The sequence below is a fragment of the Alosa pseudoharengus genome, unplaced genomic scaffold (assembly GCF_046254945.1).
Source record: "Alosa pseudoharengus isolate Yale_2024_CS ecotype anadromous, Long Island Sound unplaced genomic scaffold, YU_APseudo_1.1 YU_APseudo_1.1_scf_1, whole genome shotgun sequence".
NCBI lineage: Eukaryota > Metazoa > Chordata > Actinopteri > Clupeiformes > Clupeidae > Alosa > Alosa pseudoharengus.
In genome coordinates, this window is record NW_027468564.1 from 7,661,189 (window position 1) to 7,687,324 (window position 26,136).

General features: G+C 42.2%; 1 pseudogene; it reads left to right on the plus strand.

Moving 5' to 3' along the window:
* The first annotated feature begins 1,285 nt into the window (after positions 1-1,285).
* LOC143116767 (uncharacterized) lies at positions 1,286-26,080 on the plus strand (annotated as a pseudogene).
* Positions 26,081-26,136: the final 56 nt, after the last annotated feature.

The window sequence follows — 26,136 nt, forward strand, 5'->3', positions numbered from 1 at the left end:
GCACTGTATAAACTATATAGACTTCTCTTTCATGCCATTACACTGTATTGGTGCTGTGAGGGTCGAATTGAGTGCCTGTCACTTTAATGCCGTGACGGCCCGTGACGCTGACTTGATTATCACGGTTTTAAGCTAACTTAGTAGCGTTGTTGTGCATGGTGCATAAGAATATGTGGATGAAATGAATTATGTTTACCATGTCATTTGGTAAAATAAATGGTCAAAAATGTGAAGAAAATCTATCTTGGATTATAGCAGATAAGTGTCTTGTATCATATCTATAATTTTGGTGAGCTCTACAGGAATTACAAACTATCTCAGATGTAAATGCTTGCGTATCCTATTACTCAAATTCAATTAAACCCACCAATAGGCTAGCTAGACCTTAGTTACACAGCCTAGGTATGTTAGGAACACAGGGCTTGAAAGCATTGCCTGTATCACAAACAAAAACGAAACAATGCGTGGAATTTATCTGGGAATAGGCTACTGAAGGTAGGGGCGAGCCATCTCGCTGGCGTGTTTAATTTGATTCCTTGGTTAACATAATGTATGCTACGTTTTTTTGCACAAAATTGCGTCTGCTAATAAACTTAAACATGAACACAAACAAGCGTGATCTCCTGTGGAATCCCTGACTGCGCCTTCAACGTTAGCCTACTATTATTTGTTGACATGAAACCTGAAGGAACGGCAGCTGTTCCTGAAGTTCACTTGCGTCTATTTTTTTTTTTTTATTAGGCAACTTTTTTTGCAGTGGCGATTGAATTCCAGGAGTGGCGCTGCGCCGCTGATGAATACATTGTAGGGGAAACACTGGGGATGGACACTCTCTCCAGTTATACTATATAATACCTCCATGCATCCACCCAACATGTAGTCTCCTGCATCCATCACCAATCAGTTCACACCTCCACCCCACATACTTTATTTTGTGAACTTTGTGAAGGTTGATGGACAAGCCCACTTGAGGACCATCAGACTTTTTCATATTGTATTCACATGGAATTGTCTTACCCATAATCCTTTGTCATTATCATTTGCATTGCAAATGCTGTATTCTTGCAGCTGATTGGGTAAGATTGAGTCCAGGATGGCAACAGGTCAGATAAAGGTCTTATAAGAGAGAGTGGTTGTCAGAGATGCCGTGGAAGTAGCCTACAGTGTGTGGGTATATGTTATCAACAGGACAACTATTCATTTGGTTTGATACATACATTTTGTTACTTTAATCTGAAGGAGAGTTCAAGAGGATTTCTTTGGCACAGCAGAACTTCAGTCTGAAATGGCAGAACCACTAATACCAGTGAAGGAGATCAAAGAAGAAGACTTTGATAAATTCCTCCGTGAACATATTTTGGCCAGTTCATTGGAAGATAAGACTGTATTGGAACGTGACTTTAAGATTGAGATACAAACATCATCAACCTGCAGAGATAAGGAGTTCACACCAGTGGAAATTAAAGAGGAACACAATTCTAATTCTGGAGAATATGATGACCATGAGGACTCCTCACCTACAAGTAAGAGACTCAAAAGTGTATATTAGTAAAACCTGGATGGATGATGAGTTTTTAGCATTATTTATATTAGATTTCATGGGGATATTTACATGATTTGCTTTCTATGCTGGCTCCTGTCCTTGACTTGTATTTATGCATGTGTTGACACTGGCATATCATCTGTACCTTAAATCGCAAAGTGAGGAAAAACAAATTGCTGTAGTGGGAAAAAGTAAGACTATATGTTGAACTATTTTCTTATATTACAGGAGCTGTCCAAATTATCACAGCTGAGAAGAGTACCGTTGCTGGTTCAGATATCAACCCAAATAAGAGAACACATTCCAGAGGAAAGTCATATTATTGTACCGAGTGTGGAAAGACTTTCACTCAGGTGTGTAATCTCAAGAGACACCAGAGAATCCATACTGGGGAAAAGCCATATCAGTGCTCAGAGTGTGGAAAGACTTTTTCTCAGATGTGTACTCTGAAGTCACACCAGAAAATCCATACAGGAGAAAAGCCATATCAGTGTTCAGATTGTGGAAAGAGTTTTATTCAGTTGGGTCATCTCAAGGCACACCAGAAAATCCATACTGGGGAAAAGCCATATCAGTGCAGTGCATGTGGGAAGAGTTTCAGCACCAAAGGAGATCTCACTATCCATCAGAGAACACACACTGCAGAAAAGCCATATCACTGTTCAGAATGTGGAAAGACTTTTGCTCAGATGTGTACTCTGAAGTCACACCAGAAAATCCATACGGGAGAAAAGCCTTATCAGTGTTCAGATTGTGGAAAGACTTTTACTCTTTTGCATCATCTCAAGGCACACCAGAAAATCCATACTGGGGAAAAGCCATATCAGTGCAGTGCATGTGGGAAGAGTTTCAGCACCAAAGGAGAGCTCACTATCCATCAGAGATATCACTCTGGGGAAAGGCCATATCAGTGTTCAGATTGTGGAAAGACTTTCACTCATGTGTGTAATCTCAAGATCCACCAGAGGATCCATACTGGGGAAAAGCCATATCAGTGTGCTACATGTGGGAAGAGTTTCATAACCAACATGCAGCTTACTGCTTATCAGCTTATCAGAGAACACACACTGGAGAAAAAACATATCAGTGCTCAGAGTGTGGAAAGACTTTTACTCAGTTGGCTCATCTCAAGAGACACGAGAGAATCCATACTGGGGAAAAGCCATACGCTTGTTCTACCTGTGGGAAGAGTTTCAGAAGCAGCATTGAGGTCACTATCCATCAGAGAACACATACTGCAGAAAAGCCATATCACTGTTCAGAGTGTGGAAAGACGTTTACTCAGTTGGGTCATCTCAAGAAACACCAGAGGATCCATACTGGGGAAAAGCCATATCTGTGTGATACATGTGGGACGTCCTTCCGTCAACTGGGTTCTCTTAAGTCTCACCAGAGAGTCCATACTCTAAAGTCTCATCAGTGTTCAGAGTGTGGTATGACTTTTACTCTGGTACCTCATCTCAAGTGGCACCAGAAAAGCCATAATTTTATGTAAGTTTCAGTGAAGAGTACAATCGTCACTGAACAGCTTCTAGAATTAGAATGGTGTGAGGGGCTGTGATTCCAGATTACATTTAGAGAAAATGTTCATAAATGCAGGTGTGCATCCATTAGACATTGATCAGATTCCTCATAGGTGTATTTGAAAAAAAAAAACATTGATGTAATGGTTTTTCTGTGCTGCCTTTACCTGCATGTTTTTAATGTTTATTGGGAATGTCTTGGTAGTTTTGAGTCTGCTCCTTTTTTTCTAATCAGATCATTGTTGAACAGTGACTTTTGGAACAATAGCTTATTAAATAATACATCTTTTAAATTGCAGTGACTGTTATCTATTTATGTTGTTTTTATTATACTTACTCCTTAGTCATGAAGGTGTAAACACCCGCTGACTGTTGTGACTACCAGCCACATTACAGTAAAAACAGGGCACACATGACACGTGTTCGTAACTCCTCTGCTACATGTTTGGAATCCTGGCATTATCATATCACCATCTCTGCACCTTAACAGCAATGATGTCATGTGTTTGGTTCCATGTTGTTTTTAACTTATAAAGTTCAATTTCAATCAGCTACAGCTTGAAATCCTGCATAAAAACACTCGGATGCACAACAAATACAGCATGACTAGCTTTGAGGGAGCGTGAACGCGGCTCAGACATATAAAGGATATTCGGTAACACTTTACTTGACAGTATCAACATAAGAATGACATGACCCTGTCATGAACACATGACACTGTCATGACACATAAACCCTAACCTCTAACCCTAATCCTAACCGTAACCCTAACTGTAATTCTAACCCTAACCCTAATCCTAACTTGTTATGACAAAAAACGAATGTCACTTAATAACAGAAGCGTTATGACATAAACGTTTATGATTCGTTTATGACACGCTCATGACAGTGTCATGTCACTCTTATGTCGATACTGTCAAGTAAAGTGTAACCGGATATTCTATTAAAACAGATCCACTTTGATGGAGAATAGAAACTCTTGTCAGGGCACCATTCCACACCCACCCAGTCTCTCATTCTCCATCAGTTCACATCTACACCCTCATTTGTGAAGAAGAGTTCCAATGCTGGTTCACATCCAACCCAAATAAGAGAACACATTCCAGAGGAAAGCCATATTATTGTACTGAGTGCGGAAAGACTTTTACTCAGGTGACACATTTTAAGAGACACCAGAGGATCCATACTGGGGAAAAGCCATACCAGTGTTCTACATGTGGTAAGAGTTTTAGAAGCAGCAGAGATCTTACTGTCCATCAGAGAACACATACAGGAGAAAAGCCATATCAGTGCTCAGAGTATGGAAAGACTTCATACCACCTGGGGCAATTTCAATAAAGACAAGACAATCCATACAGGAGAAAAGTCATGTCAATGTCCAGATTGTGGAAAGACATTTACTCAGACGGACTATCTTAAGATACACCAGAGGATCCATACTGGGGAAAAGCCATATCAGTGTTCGGAGTGTGGTAAGAGTTTCAGAAGCAGTATAGATGTCACTCTCCAATCTCCAAAACAATCTTTGTTTTGTTGTGGCATGCTCAGTTTACACAATTGCAGCCCACCCCCACCTGCAGTCTCCTACCCCCATTACCAACCAGTTCACACCTCCACCCCACTCTCACATTCCCTCCTTAGTGGACTTCAGGCAGATTGACCCATGACCACGCCCACCTACCATTTACATTTACATATTGCATTCACATGGACATGTCTTACCCATAATCCTTTGTCCTTATCATTTGCATTGTAAATGCTGTATTCTTGCAGCTGATTGGGTAAAAAGGACTCCAGGATGGCAACAGGTCAGATAAAGGTCCTATAGCAGAGGGTGGTTGTCACAGGGTGCTGTGGAAGTAGTGTGTAGGTGTATATTATCAACAGGACAACTATACTGAAGTTTGAGAGGATTTCCTTAGCACAGCAGAACTTAAGTTTAAAATGACAGAACTACTAATACCAGCGAAGATGGAGATCAAAGAAGAAGACTTTGATGATTTCCTCCGTGAACATATTTTGGCCAGTAAATTGGAAGATAAGACTGTACTGGAACGTAACTTTAAGACAGAGACAGAAACATCAACCTGCAGAGAAGAGGAGCTCACACCAGTGGACATTAAAGAGGAAAACGATTCTGATTCTGGAGAAGATGATGACCATGATGACTCCTCTACTACAAGTAAGATACTTAAGAGTTTGTATTAGTAAAACCTGAATAGTTGATGACTTATTCTTCAATTTTTCATATTAGATTTCATGTGAATACTTAAATCATTGCACATGATTTGTTTCATCATTGCAGGACATGTGTTGTTTCTCTTCTGCCTTTGACTTTGTGTATCTGTGCCTGTGTTGACACTCACATATCATATTCTAGCTGACCATTTTACCACAAATCACAAGCTGGACAAATATAAACATCTTCATTGCTGTAGGAGAAGATATATTATATGTTAAACAATTTTCTTCAATTACAGGAGCTGTCCAAATCGCAGCTGGAGAGAGTACCGTTGCTGATTCAGATATCAACCCAAATAAGAGAACACATTCCAGAGGAAAGTCATATTATTGTACTGAGTGTGGAAAGACTTTCACTCAGGTGACACATTTTAAGAGACACCTGAGGATCCATACTGGGGAAAAGCCATACCCGTGTTCTATGTGTGGGAAAAGTTTCAGAAGCAGCAGAGATCTTACTGTCCATCAGAGAACACATACAGGAGAAAAGCCATATCAGTGTTCTACATGTGGTAAGAGTTTTGCTGACTTGGGTAACTTCAAGGCACACCAGAGTATCCATACTGAAGAGCGTTATAAGTGTTCAGATTGTGGAAAGACTTTTGCTCAAATGCGCTATCTCAAGATGCACCAGAGGATCCATACTGGGGAAACGCCATATCAGTGTTCAGATTGTGGGAAGAATTTTACCCAGATAGGTCATCTCAAGAGACACCAGATGATCCATACTGGGGAAAAGCCATATCTGTGCAGTGCATGTGGGAAGAGTTTCAGAAGCAGCACTGAGGTCACTATCCATCAGAGAACACATGCTGCAGAAAAGCCATATCAGTGTTCAGATTGTGGAAAGACTTTTGCTCAAGTGCGCTATCTCAAGATGCACCAGAGGATCCATACTGGGGAAACGCCATATCAGTGTTCAGATTGTGGGAAGACTTTTACCCAGACAGGTCATCTCAAGATACACCAGAGGATCCATTCTGAAAAGCCTCATCAGTGCAGTGCATGTGGAAAGAGTTTCAGAAGCAGCATTGAGGTCACTATCCATCAGAGAACACATACTGCAGAAAAGCCATATCAGTGTTCAGATTGTGGAAAGACTTTTGCTCATGTGCGCTATCTCAAGATGCACCAGATGATCCATACTGGGGAAAAGCCGTACATATGCCCCACATGTGGGAAGTGCTTCAGACACGAGTGTTCTTTTAGGCGTCATAAAATAATCCATATGAGGTAAAAATGAACACCAGTGTTCTCAGGGCCAGATGCACTAACGCTTTTGTGCCCACTTCAGCTGAGCCGAGCTGTGTCAAATTGCGCATTTCTGTATCATACGTATGCATTCCTAGGAGGGTCAGGGGAAAGTGGGAGTTCTGTGATAAGATTTTCAAGAGAAACTAAAACATACCGTATCATACTGTACTGCTGAGAAACAAATATGTTGCAAAACACACTTAAACATTCATTAGAACACAGCTGATCAACTGTCTGCTTTTCACTTTTGAATGAAGTTCCAGTACTAGAGGACTGATATGAAAGAGGTGAATAAGAAGCACAAAACCCTTTTTCCTTGATGCGTTATGTTTTACTTAGCAACAGTCTGTTATCGAGAAATATCAGACCAGCGAAAATTGGGAAGGCCCACTCAAGTAAATGGAGCATTCTGCAGCATTATGAAGAGCCATATATAACAGTGTGTACGAGATATTTCTAAATCCTTGACAGGTGTTTTGGAACAACATGTCTTGTATAACTCATCCTTTCTCATTGAACCTGTCCCCTTAACCCCTTTATGTGTTCATTTCATGTTTAATAGTTTTGTGGCAAAAAAAAAAAATCATATATATTATCATATAATGTTGTGATATACTTTTGAATCAACAGAAATATTTTATATATAACAAATCTTTATTTCTAAATATTATTGTTTTGCCATTTCAGACTTAAGTTCTGCTGTACCAAAGAAATCCTCTCAAACTTCAATATAGTTGTCCCTACACACTACTTCCATAGCACCCTGTGACAACCACCCTCTGCTATAAAGAGCACCTCGGAATGACAAGGACCGCCCCCATGGCTACTTTGTTTTTCCGACAGCAAGTGTTCAAGTGCTTTGCCATCGGAATGTGTGACAAACACGGATGCCACAACAAAGGTTAAAACATACACTCACTAATCCTAAACAAACAACTGTATTTGCTTAAAATATAGTGTAAGATGCTTGTGAAAGAAAGATATGCAGCTTTTCAAGTGATAAAAAGGGCAAATTCCCAAGTTCACATTAAAACTGTTGGACATGAAAGGCCACATGGACTACAAACGAACTACAACGTGACGACAAAAGTGATGACGAGCCCCTAACTGGGCAACTCTGTTAGCAAAATCTAGCCCCAGTTTCCGACCTCTGACTCACACATTAAGTGACGTGAATGACGCGGAATGATGATGTTTTCACTCGGAGAAAGGTTTTTACGAAGCCCATGAACGCTAGGTAAGACCTTTAACTGACTTGTTGGCATCCTGGAGTCCATTTTACCCAATCAGCTGCAACAATACTGTATTTGCATTGCAAATGACAAATGATTATTGGTTAGACAATTATGATGGTCCTCAGGTGGGCATGTCCATGGATTAACCTGCCCAAAGTCCACAAAGGAAGGTGTGTGGGGGTGGGGTGGAGGTGTGAACTGGTGAGTGATGGGGGTAGGAGACTGCATGTGGGGGTGGAGGTGTGAACTGATTGGCGATGGAGGTAAGAGACTGCCAGTTTTGCCATTACAACAAAAACATGTTGAATTTCCCCTTGGGGATCAATAAAGTATCTATCTATCTATCTATCTATCTATCTATCTATCTATCCATCTTTCTTTCTATCTATCTATCTATCTATCTATCTATCTATCTATCTATTGTTGCAAGTCTTGTAGTTGTGGCTCATGCAAATATTGACGTGAACAATGTAATAACCAATAGTGACCTCACTCCAACATCACAAAGGACGGACAAGGTAGGCGACACCAATAGCCTATTAATGGGTTTCATCAGGTACCTTGCCACACCTGCATTAATCAAGCACCATACAGTCTGCATTCATAATGTAGGTGCTTGATTTTATACACCTGTGGTAAGGGACCTGATGAAACCCAAGAATATGATTTGATTATTTTGTTTCTCATAAATTAAATAAAGAATAAATGATTGCATTCTTCCTCAAAGCTTCTCATGCTTTGTATGTGTATGTGTACATATGGTACTTTGAAGGATCTGTTAGGATTGCTCGGGTATTGAACCCGGGTCTCCGGTGTGTCAGGCCGAAGCTCTACCACTAGATCACAAGTCAGGTTGTAAAGACCCAGTTGCAGAGACAAGTAGGATTTAAGCAGTTTACTTGGCAATGAGGCAAAAAGCCAAAATCCAGACAAAATAGCCAACAGTCCAGCAGGTCAAAAAATATAATTCCACAGCAGCAAAAAACAAGTTTTGAGGTAGAAACAAAAAACATAACATCAGAATAACAAGGTCAAAAAGAACTCACGACAACTAAACTTGATCAGCATTTCCACCCGAGAGACAACTCAAGACTGAGCAAAGAACAAAGGAAAGCCAGTGGCTTAAATAGTGAAGTTAACAAGCACAGGTGAACACACTAATGACTAATTATCAAACATGGAAGGTGAACAGCAACAGGAAAAACCCCACAGTGACCCCTCATGGACAAAACTGGAATTACAGGCACAAACTCATAACAGGACCCCCCCTCTATGAACGTCTCCTGATGTTCCCTCTGGGGCAACTTGGGTGATCCCGATGGAAGTCTTTAATGAGGCCAGGATCCAGAATATCCCGAGCCGGAACCCAGGAGCGCTCCTCTGGACCATACCCCTGCCAGTCCACAAGGTATTGGAGACCCCTTCCGACTCGACGGGAGTCCAGAAGGCGATGTATAGTGTAGACCGGATCCCCGTCAACGATCCTAGGAGGGGGTGGTGGTTTAGTGGCAGGTACCAATGGACTGGTGGAGACTGGGCGAAGGCGGGAGACATGAAAGGTGGGATTAATGCGCATAGTCCGTGGGAGCTGAAGCCGATAGCAGACAGGATTAACCCTCTTCAAAATCCTGAAAGGCCCTACAAACCGTGGGGCCAGTTTGCGGGACTCCACCCGCAAGGGAAGGTCGCGTGCTGAGAGCAAAACCCTTTGCCCAGGACGCAAAGATGGAGCAGATCTGCGTCGACGATTGGCCTGGAGTTGGGAGCGGCGAGCAGACCTTCTTCAGAGCCAATCGAACCTTGTGCCAGACACGCCTGCACCGTCTGACATAGTGATGGGCAGAGGGAACACTGACATCTGCTTCTTGGTCAGGGAATAGGGGAGGCTGAAACCCAAACTGGCACTCAAAAGGGGAGAGACCTGTAGAAGAACAAGAGAGAGTATTATGTGCATATTCAGCCCATAGGACAAACTGACTCCAGGAAGAGGGATTAGAGGAAGCCAGGCAACGGAGAGTGGACTCCAGGTCTTGATTAACCCTCTCAGTTTGCCCATTGGACTCTGGATGAAAACCAGAGGAGAGGCTGGCTGTGGCCCCTACCAGCTTGCAAAAGGCCTTCCAAAATCGAGAGGCAAATTGGGGCCCCCGAACATCCAGAGGCAGGCCAAAAACCCTGAAAACATGGTGGCACACAATATCTGCAGTCTCTCTGGCGGAGGGGAGTTTGGGCAGTGGAATAAAGCGACAAGCCTTGGAAAAGCGATCCACCACCACTAAAATGACTGTGTTACCCTGAGAGGGGGGGAGGCCAGTGATAAAGTCCATGGAAATGTGGGACCAGGGGCGCTTGGGTATAGACAGGGGGTGGAGGAGGCCAATAGGAGCAGTATGGGGGTTCTTGTTTCTGGCACACACCGGACAAGCAGCAACAAAAGCCTTTACATCTGTGGTCATCCCTGGCCACCAGAACCGCCTCTTCAGAAACTCCAGCGTTCTTCCAGTGCCCGGATGACTTGTCAGCTGTGAAGAATGCCCCCACTGCAGGACCCGGGAGCGTACTGAGGGGGGAACAAAGAGACAGTTAGGAGGCACATTACCCGGACTCGGCTCCTTCTGCTGAGCTTGGCGGACCACAGTCTCAATTCCCCAGCACACAGGAGCCACAATCTTAGAGCTTGGGAGAATAGGTGATGGTGTACTCCCCTTCTCTGACTTAGAAAAGAGTCTGGACAAGGCATCTGGTTTTTGATTCTTGGAACCAGGTCGATATGATAAAACAAAATCAAAACGATTAAAGTAAAGAGCCCACCTAGCCTGCCTGGAGTTGAGACGTTTGGCTTTCTGTACATACTCCAGGTTTTTGTGGTCCGTCCACACAACAAAAGGGTGTTGGGCCCCCTCGAGCCAATGCCGCCACTCATCTAGGGCCAACTTGATAGCTAGGAGTTCCCGGTCACCCACATCGTAATTCATCTCAGCATCAGAGAGACGGGAAGAGAAGAAGGCACATGGGTGGAGCTTGCCATCTGCAGGACGCTGGGAGAGGACCGCACCAACCGCAACATCCGAGGCATCTACTTCAACAATAAACGGAAGAGATGGATCAGGCAGTGTCAAGATGGGAGCTGAAGTAAACCTCACCTTGAGATCTTGGAAGGCTCGTTCTGCCTCTGGAGTCCAGATGAATGGGCCAGGCTTCCTCCTAGTGAGGTTGGACAGAGGAGCAGCCACAGAACTGAAGTTCCTGATAAATTTCCTATAGAAATTAGCAAAACCCAGAAAACGCTGAACCTCCTTGACAGAGGTAGGTTGAGGCCAGTCTCGAACAACTTGAGTCTTCTTGGGATCCATGCGAAGGCCTCCACTAGACAGGATAAACCCCAGGAATGAGACCTCGGAAACATGAAATTCACATTTCTCTGGTTTGACGAAGAGGTGGTTGTCAAACAGAAGCTGCAGGACCATTCTGACGTGGTGAACATGTTCATGCAGTGACTTAGAAAAAATCAATATATCATCCAAGTAGACAAAGACACAGCGATTCAACCACTCTCTGAGGACATCATTTATGAGTGCTTGAAAAACAGCCGGTGCGTTAGTTAGGCCAAATGGCATGACAAGGTACTCATAATGACCTGTGGGAGTATTGAAGGCCGTCTTCCACTCATCGCCTTCTCGAATCCGGAACAGGTGGTAAGCATTGCGGAGATCCAGTTTGGTGAAGATGGTAGCCCCTTGCAACAACTCAAAAGCAGAAGACATTAAAGGCAAAGGATATCGGTTCCGCACTGTCACCTTGTTGAGGCCCCGATAATCAATACAGGGCCTGAGGCCACCATCCTTCTTACCGACAAAGAAGAAACCGGCACCAGCTGGGGAGGACGATGGGCGAATAATTCCAGCATCAAGCGAGGTCTGGATATACTCCTCCATAGCTCGAGTCTCAGCAGGTGACAGAGAGAAAATCCGACCACGTGGTGGGAAGGTTCCTGGAAGGAGATCAATAGCACAGTCAAAATCTCTATGGGGTGGAAGAGAAGTAGCTCTTCTTTTACTGAATACCTCCTTCAAATCATGGTACTCGGATGGGACTTGGGACAACTCGAGAGTACTGGGGAACTTGGGAACAGGCGACGCCACTCTGGGAAGGAGACATGTAGATTTGCACAATGGCCCACATTCCACCACTCCACCGGAGGACCAATTGATGTGAGGACTGTGGTGTGACAGCCAGGGGAACCCTAGGACAATGGGAAACTCAGGAGACTGAATTAAGTTGAACTGGATCTTCTCATGATGAGTCTCCCCTATGGACATAAGAACAGGAGCAGTAATATACTGTACAGTACCTTTTCCCAGGGGTCGTCCATCAAGGGCAGTCACTGTGAGAGGGTGGTCTAGAAGAAGAGTAGTGAGATCAAGGTCACTGGCTAAGGTGAGGTCCATGAAATTACCCGCAGCACCAGAGTCAACCAGTGCCTGTAGATGGTGGAGGTGCTGATGCTTCGAGGAGATGGCAACGGGTATCTTCAGGCATGATGTAGATGCGGTGGGAGTAAAGGTTGCTCCCGTCACAGTCCTCCCTGTGCTGGACGGGAACGGCCTTTTCCCGTAAGCTCAGGACAGGAAGAGCGGAAGTGGTCAGGTTTACCACAATATAGGCAGCACTTCTCCCTCATTCTACGATCCCGTTCAGCTTAAGAGAGACGGGCACCACCTAGCTGCATAGGTTCTTCTGTAGCAGGAGGTGTGGTTGGGACCTCATGGGACCACTGCTTAGAACTCTGGGTGGAAGAACTGGCTCCAGAGGTTGGGCGAAATTCAGGCTGTCGTTCTTGATTCCTCTCCCGGAGTCTGTTGTCAAGCCGGATGGTCTGATCGATCAAAGTCTCTAGGTCAGGAGGTGGATCTTTAGCTGCCATCTCATCCTTGATACCACTGGAAAGACCATATCGGAAAGCTGCCATGAGAGCCTCCATGTTCCACTTACTCTCTGCTGCAAGGGTGCGGAACTGAACAGCATACTCTGCAACACTGGAGGCACCTTGACGCAACTGGAGCAGTCTGTTGGCAACATCCCTGCCCCCTACTGGATGGTCGAACACCCGACGCATCTCGTCTGTGAAGCTTCTGTAATCACTACAGGAGACCCCCTGCTGTTCCCAGACGGCCGTTGCCCATGCCCGGGCCTTCCCGGTAAGTTGGATGATGATGTAGGCGATGCGGGACCGATCAGTAGGGAAGGAGGAGGGTTGGAGCTCAAAGGTGAGAGAACACTGGATAAGAAATGCACGACAATCCTTCTGATTACCGTCATATCTCTCAGGAGCAGGGAGTCGCGGCTCGTTCACATGGTGAGTTGGAGCAGGTGGTCGTAGCTCAGGATGGACAGGAGCAGACAGAACTGGGGCAGCAACCTGAGGGAGCTGGTGAGCAATTAGGTTCTGGAGAGATTGCTGAATTTCATGAAGTATTAGCTCATGCCGACTAAATGCATTGTCGTGTGACTGGAGTTGCTGTTCATGACAAGACACTGTAGCTTCATGACTCACCACCGCTGCATAAACATGTTCCACAGTTGTAGGCTGACCTGTCTCCGCTGGGTCTACTTCCATGGCTCAGTCTTGCTGTTAGGATTGCTCGGGTATTGAACCCGGGTCTCCGGTGTGTCAGGCCGAAGCTCTACCACTAGACCACAAGTCAGGTTGTAAAGACCCAGTTGCAGAGACAAGTAGGATTTAAGCAGTTTACTTGGCAATGAGGCAAAAAGCCAAAATCCAGACAAAATAGCCAACAGTCCAGCAGGTCAAAAAATATAATTCCACAGCAGCAAAAAACAAGTTTTGAGGTAGAAACAAAAAACATAACATCAGAATAACAAGGTCAAAAAGAACTCACGACAACTAAACTTGATCAGCATTTCCACCCGAGAGACAACTCAAGACTGAGCAAAGAACAAAGGAAAGCCAGTGGCTTAAATAGTGAAGTTAACAAGCACAGGTGAACACACTAATGACTAATTATCAAACATGGAAGGTGAACAGCAACAGGAAAAACCCCACAGTGACCCCTCATGGACAAAACTGGAATTACAGGCACAAACTCATAACAGGATCTGTCCTTGACTTTGAGAAACAGCCAATGTGTGCGATCACTGTTCACATATATAATGGTCCTCAGGTGGGAGATACTCCACAAAAGAGGGTGGATGGGTGTGGGGGGTGGCAACAGTCTACACACAATTACTCCCAAGGGTCATGGAATTTCATGGAATATTGGGATTTGGTAAATTGTGTCTGACTCGGTAAATCCACCTTTTAAATAAGTTATTAAACACATTTCTATATCTGTGGATAATAAAGATTATTATTATCATTGTTTAACTGTGATATGCTAAATTAACACAACTCCATCGAGCTCCCACAACCCCCCACCCCCTGGTGGACTGATTAATAATCACACCCGCCTGAGGACCATCATACTTTTAAACAGGCCATGCACATGGTAATCCTTACCCACAACCTTTTGTTATTATCATTTGCATTTCAAATGTGGCATTCATGCAGCTGATTGGTTAAGCTTGAATCTAGGACAACAAAGGGTTCGACATATAAGAAGCAGTAGAACAGATATATTTCTAAAGTTAGGAGGTTGTCACAGGGATGCTGTTGAAGTACAGTGTATAGATTCAAGACAATCGGCATACTGTTCTTTTTATTTTTATTTTGTAGTCACTGAAGGAAGGTTTGACCGAATTTATTTCATGCAGCACACCTGGTTGAAGTCTGAAATGCAAGAGGTGAGAGGTCCACTAACATCAGTGAAGAAAGAGCTCAAAGATGAAGACTTTGATGATTTCCTCAGAGAACATATTTTGGCAGTTAAGAAACTGGAAGATGAGACTGGTCCACTTACCCCAGTGAAGGAGGAGATCAAAAATGAAGACTTCCATTATTTCGTCAGGGAACATGACTGGAAGACTGATACGCATACAGTATTAACTTTGACTTGCAAAAAGGAATCATTCTCACCAGTGGAAATTAAAGAGGAAAACAAAGAGGATTTTAGAAAGTATGACTGTGATGATTCCTCTTCAACAAGTAAGATGTTAAATGGTTTGAAATACTAGATTTAATGGAAATACTTAAATCATTGCTTTAGTACAGTTTATCACTTGGAGAGAAGAAATACTCTTCTGATTGGTTGGCGGGGTGGCTATTAAGTAAGGGATAACGGCCGCCGAGGTGTCCTGTTATACGGAATTAATGGACGAGGGCGAGGGGCAAAAACTCCCCGACGCGCAGCGGTCCACCGCCCAAGTCCATTAATTCCGTATAACTGGACACACCTCGATGGCCGTTATCCCGCTTATCACATATGGAACGGTGTCCTGTTATTCAGAATTAAAGGCCACCCGCCAGCCAATCAGAAAAGAGTATTTCTTCTCTCCGGGTGATAATTCTGAATAATGGGACACCTATGAAGTAGATCTGGTAAAAAAGTTGAATCACTGTTCCATATCAATGCTTATAAATGGTAACTATAACAACCATAGTAGGATGACAGTTGAGCCTGGTAGCAGGCTTCGCAACAATGGAATCAACTGTAAACAAGCTAACTATCCATGCTATCATCCATGCATGACTATTGCCTATAGTGGCAACCCGGTGATAAGCGGGATAACGTCCTTTGAGTTATCCTGTTATACGGAGTTATTGGTCTTGGAATTAATGTTCTTTGCCCAAACAATCATTGTTTGAAAAGGAAAAACTTTTTTTTAAATAATTTTCTTATATTACAGGAGCTGTCCAAAGGATCATGTGTGGGATAAGTTTAAGGAGTGGTTCATACATGAACTTACATCAGACATCACATACTGGTCAAAAGCCACATCTGTGCTCTCCTTGTGGAAGGCCCTTTGGTGAAATGTCTCTTCTCAGGAGACATGAGAGGATCCATACTGGGGGAAAGCCATGCCATGGTACTATATGTTGGAAGAGTTTCACAAGTGGGAAAAACCTCACCATCAATAATAGAACAGATTCTGGAGATAAGTCGTGTCAATGTTCAGAGTCTGGAAGCACTTGTACTGAGGTGTGCAATCTCAAGTCACACCAGAAAATCCATGCCGGGGAAAAGCCATATCTGTGTACTACATGTGGAAAGAGTTTTAGAACAGCCACAGAGTGCACTGTCCATAAGAGAACACATTCTGGAGAAAAGCCATATCAGTGCTCAGAGTGTGGAAAGACTTTTACTCAGGCAGGTCATCTCAAGACACACCAGAGGATCCATACTGGGGAGAAGAAGTATCGGTGTTCAGATTGTGGAAAGAGTTTTACTCAGGCTGGCCATCTCAAGAGACACCAGATGATCCATACTGGGGAAAAGCCACATCAGTGCACTTTATGTGGGCAGAATTTTGGGAGGAAAACAGAGCTCATTGTCCACATGAGAACACATTCTGGAGAAAAGCCATATCAGTGTTCAGAGTGTGGAAGGGCTTTTGCTCACTTGGGTAATCTCAAGACTCACCAGAGTATCCATACTGGGGTGCGGCATAAGTGTTCAGAGTGTGGAAAGAGTTTTACTTAGGTGGGTTATCTCAAGATACACCAGATGATCCATACTGGGGAAAAGCCATATCAGTGTGTTACATGTGGGAAGTCCTTCCGACATGAGTCTTCTTTCAAGCGTCATCAAATGATCCATAGCAGGTCAAAAGTAACTCCAGTGGTCTCAGTGTATATAAAGATGTGTCTAGTTTCAATAAACATCAGACAGTCCATAGTGGGGAAAAAGTCATATCAGTTTTCAGAGTGTGGAAAGACTTTTACTCAGGTTGGTTATATCTAAAAGACACCAGATGATCCCTACTTGGGAAAACCTTATTATTGTGCTACATGTGATAAGAGATGCAAGAGAAACTAAAAAGTGACAATTGCATACCAGACAAAAATACACAAGTATGATAGTGGGGGAAGGCCAAAGCAGTTTCATGTTTCTTTTCTGTCTTGACCTGCATGCTAATAGTAAAATGTTTGATGGTCACTTACTATTTGGTTACAAGTTTGTTCCTGTGTGTGAAATAAGTCCTGGACACAAAAGCTGGTTTTAGGAACAAAAAATAAATATTTTCTGTATTTTCTTCATGTGTGCTCATCATGTGAGGTGGAGATTTCCCAACATTTGATAATGTGCATAATGCCAAACACGTTATGGTTTCATTCTCATGTAGTTCCACCCTAAAGGGACCTATTTCCCGATAGTGACAAGTGTTCTATACATTATCCCTCATATTACACGGTACACGTTTTGAATTATTATTCACGCGCACCTGGATGTCATTGGCGCGTGCAACATCAGCCGCATCTTCTCAATCACATGACTAAAAACTTTACTATATGGTTATACAAATAAAATACCAAAAAACAACTAAGTAGCAACGTTGTGCAAAAAGAACAATGCCACCATAATACAATGCTTTTTTTATTTTTAACGTTAGGGGAGTGTTACTTTGCTTGATAGTAAGTAAGTAAGTAAAGTTTATTTATAGAGCACTCATTTAACCACAGTTTGCACTGACCAAAGTGCTGTATATAGTGCATTAGCTAAAAACATATAAGAGCAGAGACTGAGAGCCAGGCCTGTCAGTGTGACCTCACAAATGCGTTTCTGGAAGAATAGTCAAAAAATCCCATAAACACACTCCTAAACCTTGTTGAAAGCCTTCCCAGAAGAGTTGAAGCTGTTATAGCTGCAAAGGGTGGACCGACGTCATATTAATCCCTATGGATTAAGAATGGGATGTCCCTTAACCCTTAGAACCCTAAGCTGTTTTAGGGCATTTTCACTACCTTTATTCATAAGGATTTATTCTGGTCATTGTAAGTGCCACACACACATATTATATATTGTTTTTTTCAGCAGAGTCTATGATATCCAGATCTGCCATCATTTCATGTATTATTAGTACATGATTTTATAGCATTGATTCTTTTTTGATTTTTAAAGAATTAAAATAAAAAAACGTATTATAAAAATTCTTATATTTTGTATATATATATATATATACTCTTTTGAAATTTGGTCTCTGCATTTATCCCAATTAGTGAAACACACTCAGCACACAGTGAAGTGAAGCACACAAGTAGATATTCATAAATCCCTCTGTAAATTTTTCAACATCTATTATCTGAACACAATGAAAACATGATTTTGAACCTGGCTGTATCCAATGCTCAGGTTTCTTGTTTTAAAATGTATGCAAATTAGCGCATATTTAATTAGATAATGCATAATTTGCATATGTAAACATTAAATTACAGAAAACTTGTAATACATTTTTTTCTCATATTAATGTAAGTAATCAACTGGGTAAGTTTCATAGTGATATCTGCTTGTTAAAAATTGTACCCTATTCACCTGTAGTGTCTCGCCTTAAAATGCAGTGACTTACTTGGAATGTAGACATGTAGGAATATATTTACACATGAAGGTATGAATGCTGCATAAAACAAAGACACAAACACACACACACACACAGTTAATTTCAGTTCACACCTCCACCCTTCTCTGTGAAGTTGCCTGATCTGTGCCACCTGAGGACCATCAGATGTGTGAATGGGATTCCTTCCCATTATCCTTTATTATCATTGTCATTATCATCTCAATTTTAGCTTTGGTTGGGACCAACCTTTCATCAATAGAAAGAATAGATTTCAATCGCCTCCTTTATCCAGTGGTGGTATCGGTTGTTGATCGGTTGACTCTGGCATTGTCCCAATCCATGAAATGGTTCTCTCGTTTGCAGTGGTCCGTTAAGTGGTCCGTCTTGCTGCCTTGACCTTGTTCTTGTTTGTCTCTGAGCCGTCTCCTTTTCACATTCATTTTTATGTTCTTTTCTGCGTGTGGTACAACTCCTTCCCGTCTCCCCAATGTAGGTTTTATTGCATGATTGACATGGTATTTCATACATGACGTTGCATTTATTGTGTGGGTCACTTTTGTCCTTTGGGTGAACTAGCAGCTGTCGTAGTTTTGTGTGTGGTTTTACCGGTGTGTTAATTTGGTGCTTTTACATGATCCTCTGGATGCGCTCCATGACCCCTCTAATGTAGATAGATACTTTATAAGTATATATACATATATATATATATATATATATATATATATATATATATATATATATATATATATATACATATATATATACTCTTTCGAGTCTCTTTTGAAATTTGGTCTCTGCATTTATCCCAATCCGTGAATTAGTGAAACACACTCAGCACACAGTGAAGTGAAGCACACACTAATCCCGGCGCAGTGAGCTGCCTGCAACAACAGCGGCGCTCGGGGAGCAGTGAGAGGTTAGGTGCCTTGCTCAAGGGCACTTCAGCCATGCCTACTGGTTGGGGTTCGAACCAGCAACCCTCCGGTTAGAAGTTTAAAGCTAACCAGTAGGCCACGGTTGCCCCAAGGGGAAATTCAAGGTCTTTACGGCTGTACAGCTCCTCTGCTCTCCCATTTGTGTCCCTTATGTTTTTTCCTTTTCTCTGTTTGTGTTTCCTCTTATTCGTTTACCTGTTGCCTGCCTCTCTGTATTGCCCATTGTGGATACTGACATGTTTTCAATGCGTTCTGTATGTGTTGCTCCTCCTGTGCCCTGTCCTTGGGATCCATTGTTAAAGCTGCCCGTTCTTGTAGTGTTCTAACTGATAGTTTATGTGCAACTGGATGCTCTGATGTCCAAAGTAGGTTTTGATCTGTGTGCGTCGGTTTCCTATAGATTTTTATTTTGATGTCTCCTTCAATCATGTGGTGGATTTTTATGTCCAAAAAAGCTATGGATTTGTCTATCTCTTCTTCATGTGTGAACTTTATGTTGCCGGTGTGGTCAATGGAATTGAGGTGATCTGTGAGTTCTTGTGTATGTCCTCTCTTTACCTTTTCCAAAATATCATCCACGTATCGTTTCTATAATGTGGGCCTGTACTCCTCCGGTGCGGATGTTATTGCTTCCTTCTCCAGGTGTTCCATGAAAAAGCCACACATTATGGCAGATCTCCCATGGCGAATCCCTCTTACTGCCTGTATATCTTTGTGCAGAACTGAAAATAAGTTGAAGTGGCGATGAAGTCGAGTAATTGACTGAGGTCTTGTACTGTCAAATTTGTGCGTTTCTTAAGGTTTTTGTCCTTTTGTAGGTGTTGCTGTACTATTTCCAGGGTTGCTTCTACTGGTGTTTTGATGAAGAGGGAGACGACGTCATGTGATATTAATATTTCGTCCTTACCCACTTTATTATTTTGAAGTTCTTTTGCCAGCTCTTTCGAGTTTTTGCAATGGTGTTCCGTTTGGCCTAGTAATGGTTTTATTATTTCTGTGTGAGATTTTGATAAGTTGTATGTTACAGACCCGATGCTGTCCACAATCGGGCGTAAAGGTGTTCCTGGTTTTTGAATTTTCGGTGTGCCGGGGTGTTATGCTTGCTGTTGGTATGATGTGCTTGTATGACTGCTTATCAATTTTGTTGCTTTCCAGTAATGGTTTCAATATTTTTTGAGTGTGTTTTTCTTGTCTTCTGTGGGGTCTTTCTTGAGAACCTCATGTGTTTGTGTCTGCTTCATTCATTTTCATTCATCGCCACCTGCAGCCTCCTACCCCCATCGCCAATCAGTTCGCACCTCCAAACCCACCTGCGGTCTCCTACCCCCATCACCAACCAGTACACCCCAACTGTAGTCTCCTACATCCATCACCAATCAGTTCACACCTCCACCCCACCCCACATACTTTCTTTTGTGAAATTTGTGAAGGATGATGGACAAGCCCACTTGAGGACCATCAGATTTTTACAAATTGTATTCACATGGAATTGTCCTACCCATAATTCTTTGTCATTATCATTTGCATATCATCATTTGCATATACTGTTTTCTTGCAGCTGATTGGGTAAAATGGACTCCAGGATGCCTACAAGTCATTTAAAGGTCTTATAGCAGAGAGTGGTTGTTACAGGGTGCTGTGGAAGTACAGTCAGTAGGTTTATGTTATCAGACTTTGATGATTTCCTCCGTGAACATATTTTGGCCAGTAAATTGGAAGATAAAACTGTATTGGAACATAACTCTAAGACAGAGACACAGGTATCATCATCCTGCAGAGAAGAAGAAAGCACACCAGGGGAAATAAAAGAGGAAAATTATTCTGATTCTGGAGAAAATGATGATCATGATGACTCCTCTACTACAAGTAAGATACTTAGTTTGTATTAAACATCTTCATTGCTATAGGAGAAGAAAGAGAGATTATATTGTTAAACATTGTTCTTCAATTACAGGAGCTGTCCAAATGATCACAGCTGGAGAGAGTACCATTGCTGGTTCAGATATCAACCCAAATAAGAGAACACATTCCAGAAGAAAGCCATATTATTGTACCGAGTGCGGAAAGACTTTTACTCAGGTGACACATTTTAAGAGACACCAGAGGATCCATACTGGGGAAAAGCCATATCATTGTTCGGAGTGTGGTAAGAGTTTCAGAAGCAGTATAGAGGTCACTCTCCATCAGAGAATCCATACAGGGGAAAAGCCATATCTGTGTGATACATGTGGGACATCTTTCCGTGAACTGGGTACTCTCAAGAGACACCAAAGAGTCCAAAAGTCTCATAAGTGTTCAGAGTGTTGTATGACTTTTACTCTGGTAGCACATCTCAAGTGGCACCAGAAAACCCATAATTTTATTACTTGAAAAAACTTTTATTCAACTGGGACATCTAAGTTTCAGTGAAAAGTACAATCATCACTGAACAGCTTCTATAATTATAATGGTGTGAGGGGCTGTGATTCCAGATTCCATTTAGAGAAAATGTTCATAAATGCAGGTATGCATCCATTAGACATTGATCAGGTACCTCATAGTTATATTTAAAAAAAAACATTGATTCAGTTTACTGTTTTTTTCTGTGCTGTCTTACTTGCATGTATTTTTTCTATTGTGAACTCTGTAAGGTTTGGATGTCCAAGAATGAAATATCAAGTCAGATGGTAATGGATGTTTAATTCAAGCAGCATGTCACATTCTCCATCCACACGCAGGTAGTAAGACACATCAACTACAGTACTTCCTGTCTAATCACTACAGTCGAACTAATCACAGCACCACCTAGTGGTATAATGTGGAATCTACTGGTAAGTGAACACAACAAACTCCTTGGTAGTTTTGAGTCTGCTCCTTTTCACTAATGAGATCACAGTTGAACAGTGATTTTTAGAACAACAATAAAACTATTAAATTGCAGTGACTTGTATCTATTTATGTTGTTTTTATTATACTTACTACTTAGTCATGAAGGTGTAAACAGTCGCTGACTGTTGTGACTACCAGCCACATTACAGTCAAAACAAGGCACACATGACCAGTGTTGCCACAGTTACCTTGAAAAAGTAATCTGATTACTGATTACTCCTTTAAAAAGTAACTTAGTTACTTTACTGATTACTTGATTTTAAAAGTAACTAAGTTAGATTACAAATTACTTTATTAGTTTACTTTCAGCAGCTGCCGACAACACCCCCACCTCAACATGAAAATGATAACCGGTTTTGCCAATACTCACTATACTGGAAGTGCATTTTAACAGTAATGACAACAATGTATAGCAGACATCCCAACCGTACCTACTTAGATACTGAAATTCAGATGTTTGTTCAATGATGTGTAGTCAGTACACCAAATAATGAAGGCCTATTGAGAGAAATTGTGATTAATATGTAGATTTTGGTAGTTTGGCCTTTTCATGTAGCCTTGGCAACTAGCCATCTAGTATAGGCCTGAGTAATATGCAAATGAAATTACACTTGTTAAACTCGCTTTAACAAGTCTTTTGCAATAATTTAACCCGCCGTGACCAATGCTAAAGTCACTGTTACAAACAGTACAGTGTGCAAGACTATCATTATGTTTTACTCTTATGAGACAATTGGGTACACTTTTGTGTAGTCTGATGTGAAATGGGTCTTAAATGTTCCTTTTTGAGGGGTACTGACTCTGCCATAACGCTCCTGTTCCTAGATATACTGACTGAACTGAGTAATTAAGTTTGAGAGAAAAGAGATATAAGCCCACCTACACTGAAAACTGATTGGTTGATTTAGCAAAACAGACCAGGAAGCTCTCTGTCTTGGATGCGCTTCAGGCACACACGCACCACGCACCACTCCTCTCTCTCTCCCTCTTCGTTGTGTGCGTGTTAAACTCAGATGCACACGCGATTTGAAGTCCGGTCTGGCTTGCGTGCTCTTCTTCGCTCTAGGTTCCGCGAGATTTTATGTAATTTGCGGGCATCAGGAAGCCGCTATCAATATGTGGGAGACTCCTAAAACTTCGGGAGACTTGGGATGTCTAGCTAGATAGCACTTTGTCGCCAGCACAGAATGTACAATGTTAATGTTGTCATGTTTAGCTGACACAAACTCGAAATAATGACTGTATAGATAAAATGTGCATCTCTCTCCTCCCTCCGTTGTTGTTTACGTTTGTGTCGCTGCGTGGTTTTACACATGAGTTGTCCTCATGCTGAAAACGTGAGCATAGCCTACATGACGTTAATCCCCGAAACAAGAAGAAAGCAAAGAATATATCTTTTTACTAAGAAAAAATGACATCATATGACCATCTCTGCACCTTAAAAACAATGATGACGTGTTTGGTTCCATGTTGTTTTTAACTTATAAAGTTCAATTTCAACCAGCTACAGCTCAAAATCCTGCATTAAAACACTCGGACGCACAAACATATACAGCATGAATAGAAACTCTTGTCAGGGCACCATCCCACAACCACCCAGCCTCTCATTCCCCATCAGTTTACACCTCCACCCTCATTTGTGTAGTTTCTAAAGGTTGACTTGGGGTGACCTGAATATCATATTACATTACATTACATTACATTTAGCAGACACTTCTTGACCAAAGTGACTTACATATGTCAGCTATATTACAAGGGATCACATTGTCCCCGGAGCAACCCCTTGGGGTTAAGCGCCTTGCTCAAGGGCACAACGGTGGAAGCTGGGAATTGAACGGACAACTTTCAGGCTACTGCACGCTAGCCCAGCTCCTTAACCACTACACTACCACCACCCGATATATGTGTGAACAGTGCTCAGACACATAAAGGATATTCTATTCAAACGGATCAACTTTGAGAAAGCTAAACTCGATAAATGTTAGACCGTCGTGAGACAGGTTAGTTTTACCCTACTGATGATGTATTTTCAGTATGAATATGGATCGTGAAAGCGGGGCCTCATGATCTTTTTGTTGGCAGCCAAGCGTTCATAGAGACGGCACTTTTTGATCCTTAGATCATACCTGTCAACACTCCCGTTTTTCCCGGGTTTCTCCCGTATTTCAAGGTCATCTCCCAGCACCTTCCCATTTTGTTTTTTCTCCCGGAAAACTCCTGTAATTTGCATGACCATCAAACTTCATTTTAAAATCATTGATCCATTCAGGTTGCCAGATTGTGTATGAAATACACCCTACACATACACGATCACTTAGTTTCATATTCAACCGTTTTGTCAAACGGCTAAAACCTGGCAACCCAAGACCCAAATAAGGAAGCGGGTGCCAACGGCGCAGCCTGAGTCTCGTCGTAAACAAGCGGGCTAGTTGAATGGCCTACTCCAGAACTAGCTGTTGTGAAATTGTTGGGAATCAGGCACGTGCAGAGAAGGGGGGCTACAGGGGAAATTTGGGAATTTAATTGAACAAACAAGTTTGATTCAAATGTATCTTTTTAATAACATGACTGTTATGCAGTCCTGATCTGTGGACATTCTCTGTCAAGTTGAACACAAATAGAAGACATATAGACATATATTTGTGCATGAAGGTAAGAATGCTTCATAAAACACTCTCTCACACATACACACACACATACTGCATGAATAGTTTTAAGGAGAATGGAACCTTTCTGAGGGCACCATCCCACTCAGCCTCTTATTCCCCATAACCTTTCAGTTCACACCTCCACCCTTCTTTGAGAAGTTTGTTTGTTGGCTGACCTGTTCCCACCTGTGGAGTTTCTATAGCCTGACCTGTGCCACCTGAGGACCATCAGATGTGTGAATAGTGCTCAGACACATGAGATTCCTTCCCATTATCTTTAATCATTCTCATTTTTATAGCTGGTTTGTTTGGTTTAAATCCAGAGCCTCTTTCTTAAACAAAGTCTTTATAAGTCATATTAAAAGTGATCAAATAAGATAGATAAATCCCCTTCCAACTGCCTAAACAAATCGTCTGTATGTGTCTAACCAGAAGTACAAAAAACAGAAAAAAGTGCAAGTTGGAAGATTTTGAAGGGTGGGAGGAGTTGTTCTTATTTTACCGTGATAGCTGCAGTTCACAAGCTCCAGGAACTCAAATGGGCTCTTTGCATGAAAGGCAACAGCGTCTTCTGGTATATTCTGCTCCTAACATCTTCACTCTGACACTTAGGGGTTGTGCCAACAATAACAATTGTAACTCGCATAAATCCTTCTTTATCGCAACGTGCTGATTCACTAGGTGCAACACCCAACTGGGTCCGTGTAGACATAAATTTAGCAGCAGGTTCAGTTTACACAATTGCAGCCCACCCCCATCTGCAGTCTCCTACCCCAATCACCAACCAGTTCACACCTCCACCCCACCCCCATTTGCAGTCTCCTACCCCCATCACCAATCAGTTCACACCTCCACCCCACATACTTTCTTTTGTGAACTTTGTGAAGGTTGATGGACAAGCCCACCTGAGGACCATCAGACTTTTACATATTGTATTCACATGGAATTGTCTGACACATAATCCTTTGTCCTTATCATTTGCATTGCAAATGCTGTATTCTTGCAACTGATTGGGTAAGATTGACTCCAGGATGCCAACAGGTCAGATAAAGGTCTGATAAGAGAGAGTGGTTGTCAGAGATGCTGTGGAAGTAGCTTACAGTCTGTGGGTATATGTTATCAACAGGACAACTATACTATTCATTTGGTTTGATACATACATTTTGTTACTTTAATCTGAAGGAGAGTTCAAGAGGATTTCTTTGGCACAGCAGAACTTCAGTCTGAAATGACAGAACCACTAATACCAGTGAAGAAGATCAAAGAAGAAGACTTTGATGATTTCCTCCGTGAACATATTTTGGCCAGTAAATTGGAAGATAAGACTGTACTGGAGCATGACTTTAAGATAGAGATACAAGCACCATCAACCTGCAGATAAGAGGAGTTCACACCAGTGGAAATTAAAGAGGAAAACGATTCTGATTCTGGAGAAAA